The sequence below is a fragment of the Micropterus salmoides genome, unplaced genomic scaffold, assembly GCF_014851395.1.
Source record: "Micropterus salmoides isolate LMB-PRFRI ecotype aquatic unplaced genomic scaffold, ASM1485139v1 Ms_hic_scaffold_8, whole genome shotgun sequence".
NCBI classification, from domain to species: domain Eukaryota; kingdom Metazoa; phylum Chordata; class Actinopteri; order Centrarchiformes; family Centrarchidae; genus Micropterus; species Micropterus salmoides.
The window spans coordinates 14,785,587-14,793,517 of record NW_024044570.1 but is presented as its reverse complement, the minus strand read 5'-3'; positions in this window follow the sequence as shown (position 1 = coordinate 14,793,517).

The following is a 7,931-nucleotide window of genomic DNA, read 5'->3' as shown; positions in this document are numbered from 1 at the left end:
ATGTTTATGAAATTACATCCTAATTATACAGAATTGAGAAGAAAACCCTTTTAATAATCATTTTCCCACACCTCTGAGGGATGCTACTTCTGTTTCTTTAAAGCCTATTTTTTGGGGGGGGTGGAGAGGCAAGTTTACCAACAAGGTTGTTTATTTAAAATGTAAACTTTTCATCAACTCAGGCTATATTTTTAAGACCAATAACCTCAACAATTGTGATGGAGTGGCTCCATCACTGCTGTGGGCAGTGCAAGCATATTTGCATTAATTACCTATTTAAGACTAATAAGGGCAAATTACAGTGCATTAAAGGAAAGTTGTACTTTCACAGTGACTAAAAGAACAGAAGAACAGCACACTATTCACTAGCAAGGACCACAATCAACAGGTATGATTAAATGATTTATTGATAAACAAACAGAAGATGTATGAAGCTTGCAGTAGCTGAACAGACATTCGAAAACGTTGTGGGAAATAAAATAAATACCTTGCAAAAGAGTACTTTTGGCAGAGCTGGTAGAACCAGAACTGAGTAGCTACTAGACTGGTCTCGGACGATATCGCGTGGTTGTGCGCCGGGTTTCCCTATAGTTCACGAGGGTTTTAGAGGGTTCAGAGATGACTGGATTTTCAAGAAAAGATGAATGTAAGCTGGCCCGATTTACTGGACTTCGGATCGCTTTGGTAGAAAGCAGTGTTGTTTGAGGAATGACTCAATTGTGGGCATGACGAAGGTCAAGCAAAGAGGAGATGCAGTGAAATGAAACCAAAGAGAGTGAGCGTGGACATGACGTCTAAGGTTCAAGTCAAGTGAGGGATGCTGTAACCAGCGCAGATGGTGTGGATGCAGACGGACAGAGAGTCTGCTGTAAGAGGAAGGCTGCCGGGGTCTTGAAATGTCTCTTGATGTTGAGCACCTCTAAGAAGTTGGGTTATCTGAGAATGCATTTGGAAGTTTGTAAAAGAAGCCAGTGCTTCCGCTAAGATGGACTTCAGTGGAGTGTGTTTTGTAGCCACTGTGGGCGTGTTGATGAAATGAGAAGTGGTGACGAGATTGAATGACAGGGAGGTCATGTTGTGCTTGTTGACAGTGGCTGAGTTCTTCGAAGAAAGCCTGTAACCCGAGAGGGCTATGCTGTTGGTAGGAGAGTTTCGGGGACCATTCTCTTGCGATGTCTTCTTTGTAGAACCCCCAAAAACCTGCAGAATATGTGGCGGCAGTGTACGATTGGTACCTTGGGGTGTCACAGTTGAACACGATCCCACTGGCGAAGGTTGAGCCAAAGCGAGGAGGAATTGGGGATCGAATGCTGATTGCATGAGCTTTCAATCCAGATTAAAGTGTGAGACGGATTGTGTCGAGAGTGAACCCTAGAAATCTAGGATCTTGGGAAGACCTGCTGTTTCTATGCAGACCTTGGAACCCTGAGGTTGGAGAAAACCGTAGAGCTTGGAGCGGCGGCAATGGGTTAGGATGAGGCAGGGAACCACTTGGGGGGCATGTTATGGTTGCGTGGTCGAGTGGGCCCTGATTACACTACTGAAGCAAGCTGTGGCTTGGAAGCAATGTGGATTTTTTGGTAAACCTGTGCCTCTGACTTGGGGACCCAATCTAGAATAATGGCCATGTAATTGTCTTAGTGTATGGAGAAGGTGTATGCAACTTTTCAGGAGTGAGTTCCCTCAACCAGGTGGAGGTTCTCCCTTTCGGGTAGATGTGCCCTTCGAGGAATCTTTTAGTTGGCGGTTAGCGAGGAAAAGGCATGATAGGAAGAACAAGATATCATGTAGTTTACGATGTGTTTGAGTAAACTATTGAGCTGAAGTACGGGAGATAAAGATGAAGAACGGGAGATGAAAGAATTAGGATTAGCTGATGTCGGCGTAATGGGTCAAGAGGAAAGACCGAAATTAGAAATGGAAATAACTTGGTTCTGTTAGGGCTATGGAGGAAAGCTGGGTGCCAGTGCCGGAGCTTCTAGCTGTAGTTGCTGGACTGGTAAGATGAAATGCTGGAGATCCTGGCATCCCGGTGCCAGAATCCCAGACTGGAGCAACCTGCAGAGATTGATGGATGTGGGCTGCTTGGGGTTTTTGCATCCCAGTGCCTAACAACCCGACTAAAGCTAACCCAAAACGGTTTCCAACAACAAATTGGATGGTTCTATGTAACGAACTGACTGACGCAGTCAGATTAGTGATGACTGGGAGTGAGCGGCATCCCGGTGCCCCAACTGAAGCCGTTCGATGGTAGGCAGCAAGTCGTCACGGTGTGCGTAATGACTCACCTGGAAGGGAGCTGGTGTTGGTGGAACTGTGGGCATGCCATGCTGACATGATAGCGTTGAAAAGTTTGCTGTACTGTCTGTTCTGTAAACAGGATTCTTTCATTTTTAACAGTTTTCTAAAGAATGGCTATTCTCCGTTTCAAAATCGTTTATTTGACACGGGGCCTCGCTGGAGCGTGGTAACGCTGTGATCAGTTGTTCTTGTGAGGCGGAGGATTCTTGTGTGAAAGTTCCCAATTGTTGCGATGAAGCGGGCCATGGAAGAGATGGAGTTAAGGCTGGACTCGCCCTCTTCCTGGACAGCTTTACGATCGTGGAAAACGGGGTCTCAGCATGGAGACGGAAGAGAAGATTTCGTCTTCTGGCGATATACCGGCCCTTTTGAAGAGGTAAGTGGATGGATGGAGTAGCTTGTGATGGTTCGTATTATGGGGTAGCAGCGTTAGTGTAGCGTGCTCGACAAGCTGTTGCTTGGTCTCGGTTCGGGTGCTGAATGCGAGAGCCGTGCAGGATACGAGAGTGAAGGGGAGGAGTTAGACGTGTGGGTATTTATGGAAATGCTGTCGATGACGTGCTTGATGTGTGGTCCCGCTCCTGAAACTCTGCTAATTAGCACCACTTAAATTGCATTAACTGTAGAAAGATGTGTCCTTCTTTAATATTTCTTTGAATATGTATTTTATGAGGGTTGTGACCAAGAAAGGAAAGAGCTTTTAAATGTATGTAATTTACATTTACATTTGGCAGACGCTTTTATCCAAAGTGACTTACATTTGACAGCAAGAGATCTACAAGTGACAATACATACTAGTAAGAGCAGCAATAAATACTAGTAAGAGCTAATAGCACGTACGTACGGCATCAATGGGGTAAATACCTAGGGAAAGAAGTAAGAGTTAACAAAACAGTGCAATCAATACAAGAGAATTGTAAGGGGATAGAAGAAGTGCATGTTGGAGGTTAGCAGTCTAACGTGTACAAGTGAGGAAAAAACACTGCTTTATTTTACAGTCAGCATATGTAGCTGGTAATAATCATAAGCAACATTATCCTTTGACCAGTTATGATGCAATATTAGTTTTGACCACCCTAAAAAATATATTTGTGATTTTCCCCCATAAGTATATCAATGTACCAAACCCTTAATTTATAAATCCCATGTAAATATTAAACGATTGCCTATTCCAAGACATCATGTGTAGGGTGTTATCTAATCCATTAGTTATATTTGTTCTAAAAATTTAACATTCAACACACAGTATTTGATCATTTGAAATCATTTTTGCCACCTAAATACTAGACATGACTGATGGAAGCTAAACTCAGAGACAAGCTCAGAGACATAATTATTGCTAACTACTTCTGCTAAATACTAGTTTGCATATTCAGTGGACAGAAAACAACTACAGTGTTTCAGAACAGTGTAAGCAGGGTAGTAAGATAGTCTGAGTGAGTTCCCTGGCTTCAGTGATGTGGAATTCTAACCACATTGTCTCATTATAAAGTTCCATTAATTTTTTGCAATAGAGGGTATGGGCATGACGTCACAGAACGCAGTTACACTCACTGAGTGGCAGAAAGATGAGCAGCAGTGTTAGCTTGAATCAGCTAAAACACAAAAAACACATCTAAAATGGGAAAGAGCACCACTGGTTCTTTGGTAAGCAGTAAGGATCACTGTTGAGTCCGACTGCCTTTAATTTGAGCAAATAATCTTGTTTTACTCCCGTTTGCTAAACACAGCCATGCTAACGGATGTTTTGCTACTCAGTCCAGCGTGTTCCGGAAGGGGAAGTGACATCAACGCATACCCTCTATAGACAATATTTGTTGACTTGCAGTTGGAACACTTCCAAGGCATAAAATGTTCCTGGTTGAAACATCAATAAAAAGATAAGTACTGTATACTGTAAAAAATCTGATTCTTTGATACAAATTAGAAGGTCGACTACAACTCCCAAGGAGCACCTCAACCAGAAACATCCAATCACAGAACGTTAACTCTGTTGCATGAGGGCTGAAGCTGAAGGTTACTCTTTGTTTAAAATGATCTATTCAGCAGATTAAAACAGTGCCTTTTTGGATTTTTTGTCAATGTAGGTGAATCCAGCAACTGTGGTGCAGTGTTTTGTTCCAGATAGCAAAATGAAAGCCATCTGAATTTGCTACAAGTCTAGGATTTAGGAGGAATGTTGTTAATATTATTAAAAAGAAACCTGGTTTAAAAATTGGAATTTGAAGTTGTAAAGAACCAGCAGCTTCTCACTCTTTGCAGTCTCAAGGGCTAAATTACCGCTACTGTATTTTTCTAGCTATCCTCTGTTCGACCTGTCTCAACATTATGGCGTCATCTATACTGTTTAGCCCTCCTATTGCAATAAAGCTAATGATACGATACTTAAGTAGAACATTTTAATGGTGCCTTCAAATGTGTGTCATCTTCAAAGATGTGAGTGTCCTCAGTGATGGTACTGTTGTTGAGATGACGGTGAGAGATATTCCACGCAGGTTAATCCACTCATATATGTGCGTCTGTGTGTGTGTTATAGGCTTCAACATATATGTTATATACAGGCATATATTATAGGCTCTATATGTTATAGGCTTGGTAAAATGGTACGAAAACAACATTGCCGGCAAGATCAAGTGTTGCTGTTCCAAACCTTACATGCACATCTTTTGACCTGACCATCTTCAAAGTATCTTTATAGTATATAGCGGAGATGTAGGCACAAGGCAGCCTAAGCTTTTGAGTCTAGGTCGACCAAGGTTGTCTGTGTGTGCTTAGCTCTGATTGGTACACTGAGTGAAAGAAGTGGTGGAGTAACATTCATACAAACTTTTGCTTGCATTGCTTGCGTTTCTTGCCTCCAACATGCTAAAAAAACTTACAGTATGACTACAAAATCTTGGCACAAAACACCATCCTCTTGGCATCATTGTAAGTGACTTCACACTACTTTTCTGACTACTGCCATTTGTCTATCTGGATATTGTAATACATAAAAGGGTGTGCTGGTTATAGTTCTCATGATTGATAAATATGAAATTAATTCTCTCTTTGTTGAATCAAATCAATTGTTAAATAACATTTGCCAATGCGTTATTAAATCAAGAACACACAATGAAGAGCTGGAATATTACATGAATTCATGAGTTCATAACTTTCATTCGATTTATGGACCTCCTGCTATTTTTAGGTGGGTATAATAAATCTGAGCCTACTAACACCATGGACTGTATATGCTGTTTAAAGGCTTGCCTTGGATCAACCCAGGGTCAATGAATTCAATCACATGATGTTAATGTCTCTTACAGAGCACACTACACAGCAAGTGTTTCTCCTTCCTCATGCAATGGAAACTCCATACAGCTTCTCTGCCAGTCAACACGGACCAACAAAATATCCAGCCAAGGAAACTTGACAGTACTGAGTATGTTCTTCCCAGATGGTGTGCCTGCTGTATCAGCCAAACATGATGTGCCCTCAGCTGCACATACAAACTAATATCAAATGCTCTCATTCACATGCAAATAGTGCTGCAGGCTTGGTTTGTCACGCACACCCAACCATGGTTACATGCTCACACATCTATCCATGGGCATATGTTCCCTTAACAGACTTGTTTGGATTCCTGAGTGGTTAGTTAGTCTGTAGGCTTATCTGGCCGCTGAGACCAACGTCAGAGTGCATGTGTAGAGGAAGGAGCACTTTCCTCATGCACCGGGGTAATAACAAGCTGTGCTGGGTTTTCTTGCCCAGCATAGATTAGATCAGAGCCAGGGCCTGATGGTTTTGTCTGTCTGAGAGCTCTAAGACTTTGGATTTTAACACTTGGACTATTTGGAGACCCCTCTCCCCAGGGAAATGTCCAGCTGAAGCCAAGCAGAGTAGACTGCTGCAGGGAAAGTCCAAGTCCAGCACACATAGGTCTGAGCACCAGGAAGTACAGACAGGAAATGACATGGCCTTTGGAAGTCATTAAACCCTTAATCTGATACCACAGGGTTAGGACACACTTCAACAGCTCCCCTTGCCTCTCCTGTGGTTATTTTATTCAGACTTTCCAGTGAATCTTTCAGTTTGTAATTTTAGTTTTTCTGCTGCACAAGTGATGTTTTTTGTTTGATGTGATTTGTGGTGATGTTTTATCTAAATCATTAAATCCATTAATGGTTTTATATTAATATTTTAAAATCCAGCATATCATGCCAAGCCAACATACTTCCAACAGAGGAATCATAATTGTAATGTTGACGTCAAATGTTGATCAAATAGAAATAAAAGAAGAACTCTTCGATTTTTTATGTAGTTTTTCTAGCTCTTTTTTTGTGTGGCAGCAATGTTATTTGGATCCTCTTGAAGTTTCTATGTTACACACCCCCCATGAACGTCACACTGGTAGGATAGTGAGCACAATAGTGCAGTGCACAAGTCTGGCAAAAGGGGGTGTTTAAATTTTTATACATATGCCATTTTAGCACTTTAATTATTGAACGCTCTCAGTGAGGCGTGAATAACTTCTGCATAATGCAGACCCAGAGTAATGTTTCAGCACCATATATTCTGATAAATTTGGCTTATGTCTGTATGCAGTGTATTACTCATTACAGTTTTCTAAAGGAGAAAAGAGTTTGTTTTGCATCACAGGACTTGAAACTCAGAAAAATGTTTTGTCAACATGAAAACAAATCTATAGAGAAGATGACCTTGACTTATAACTTGATGATGTATTCCTCAGGCCTCCTGTAGTTGAGTGAATACCATTGTAGCTGTATTAGTGCTGATACAAAAGCATGTCAGCAGAGATTACTGAAGGCACAAGGAGGAGAATCCAGATTCAATTAATGTCCTTTACCTCACCTTAGACCCACATATTCAGGCAAAATTCTTACTGACTGTGATGTAATGTATTTTGAGAGGAAACATGCATGATGTCAGCCACTCAAAATGTGTACCCCTCATTCTTAATCATTATTTCAACAATAACATGCATCTCCGCTGGCTTTGCCTTTAAAGGGTAACAGAGATCCGTTGGTACGGAGCGTCTCTTATAAACACTCCTGACACAGGGTAATGTTCAGTGTATCATGCCTTCTGTAAATTGGACCATATCTCTTTTGCTCTAAACAAAATAGGAGTCAGACAAAGCTTATCATCTAATAACAAGGGAAAACAAATATAACAGCTTTGATTCAATTAAATTTTGTAATTTTCTTAAAATATAGCAATGAAATCTAGGGTTTCCTGGTAGATTAAACACACGTCCTCTCTCTGTGCCAGCTCTCTGAATCACTGTTTAAACAACGTCAATCAGAGAAATCCCTTTTATCAACAGAGCACTGCATTTATAGATTAATCCAGTCAAATGCTTTTGCTAAGCTGCTGCTAACTGACTGTACTATATGTATGTCAATTTCCATGGCAATCTAGTAAACATATTTAGGGCTTGAGTACTTGACCAAGTGACTTGACATGAAGAACATGAAGAAAACAATTACGGAAAACGTAGGGAGAATGAAATGCTTCAACAAACACTAGAAGTGAGTGCATTGTCACTGCCATCAGTGAAAATCAGCATTTTAGCCAAAATGTCTTCAATATCTCCCTTTTGCTCGACAGCACATTGTGGGTTTTGGGAA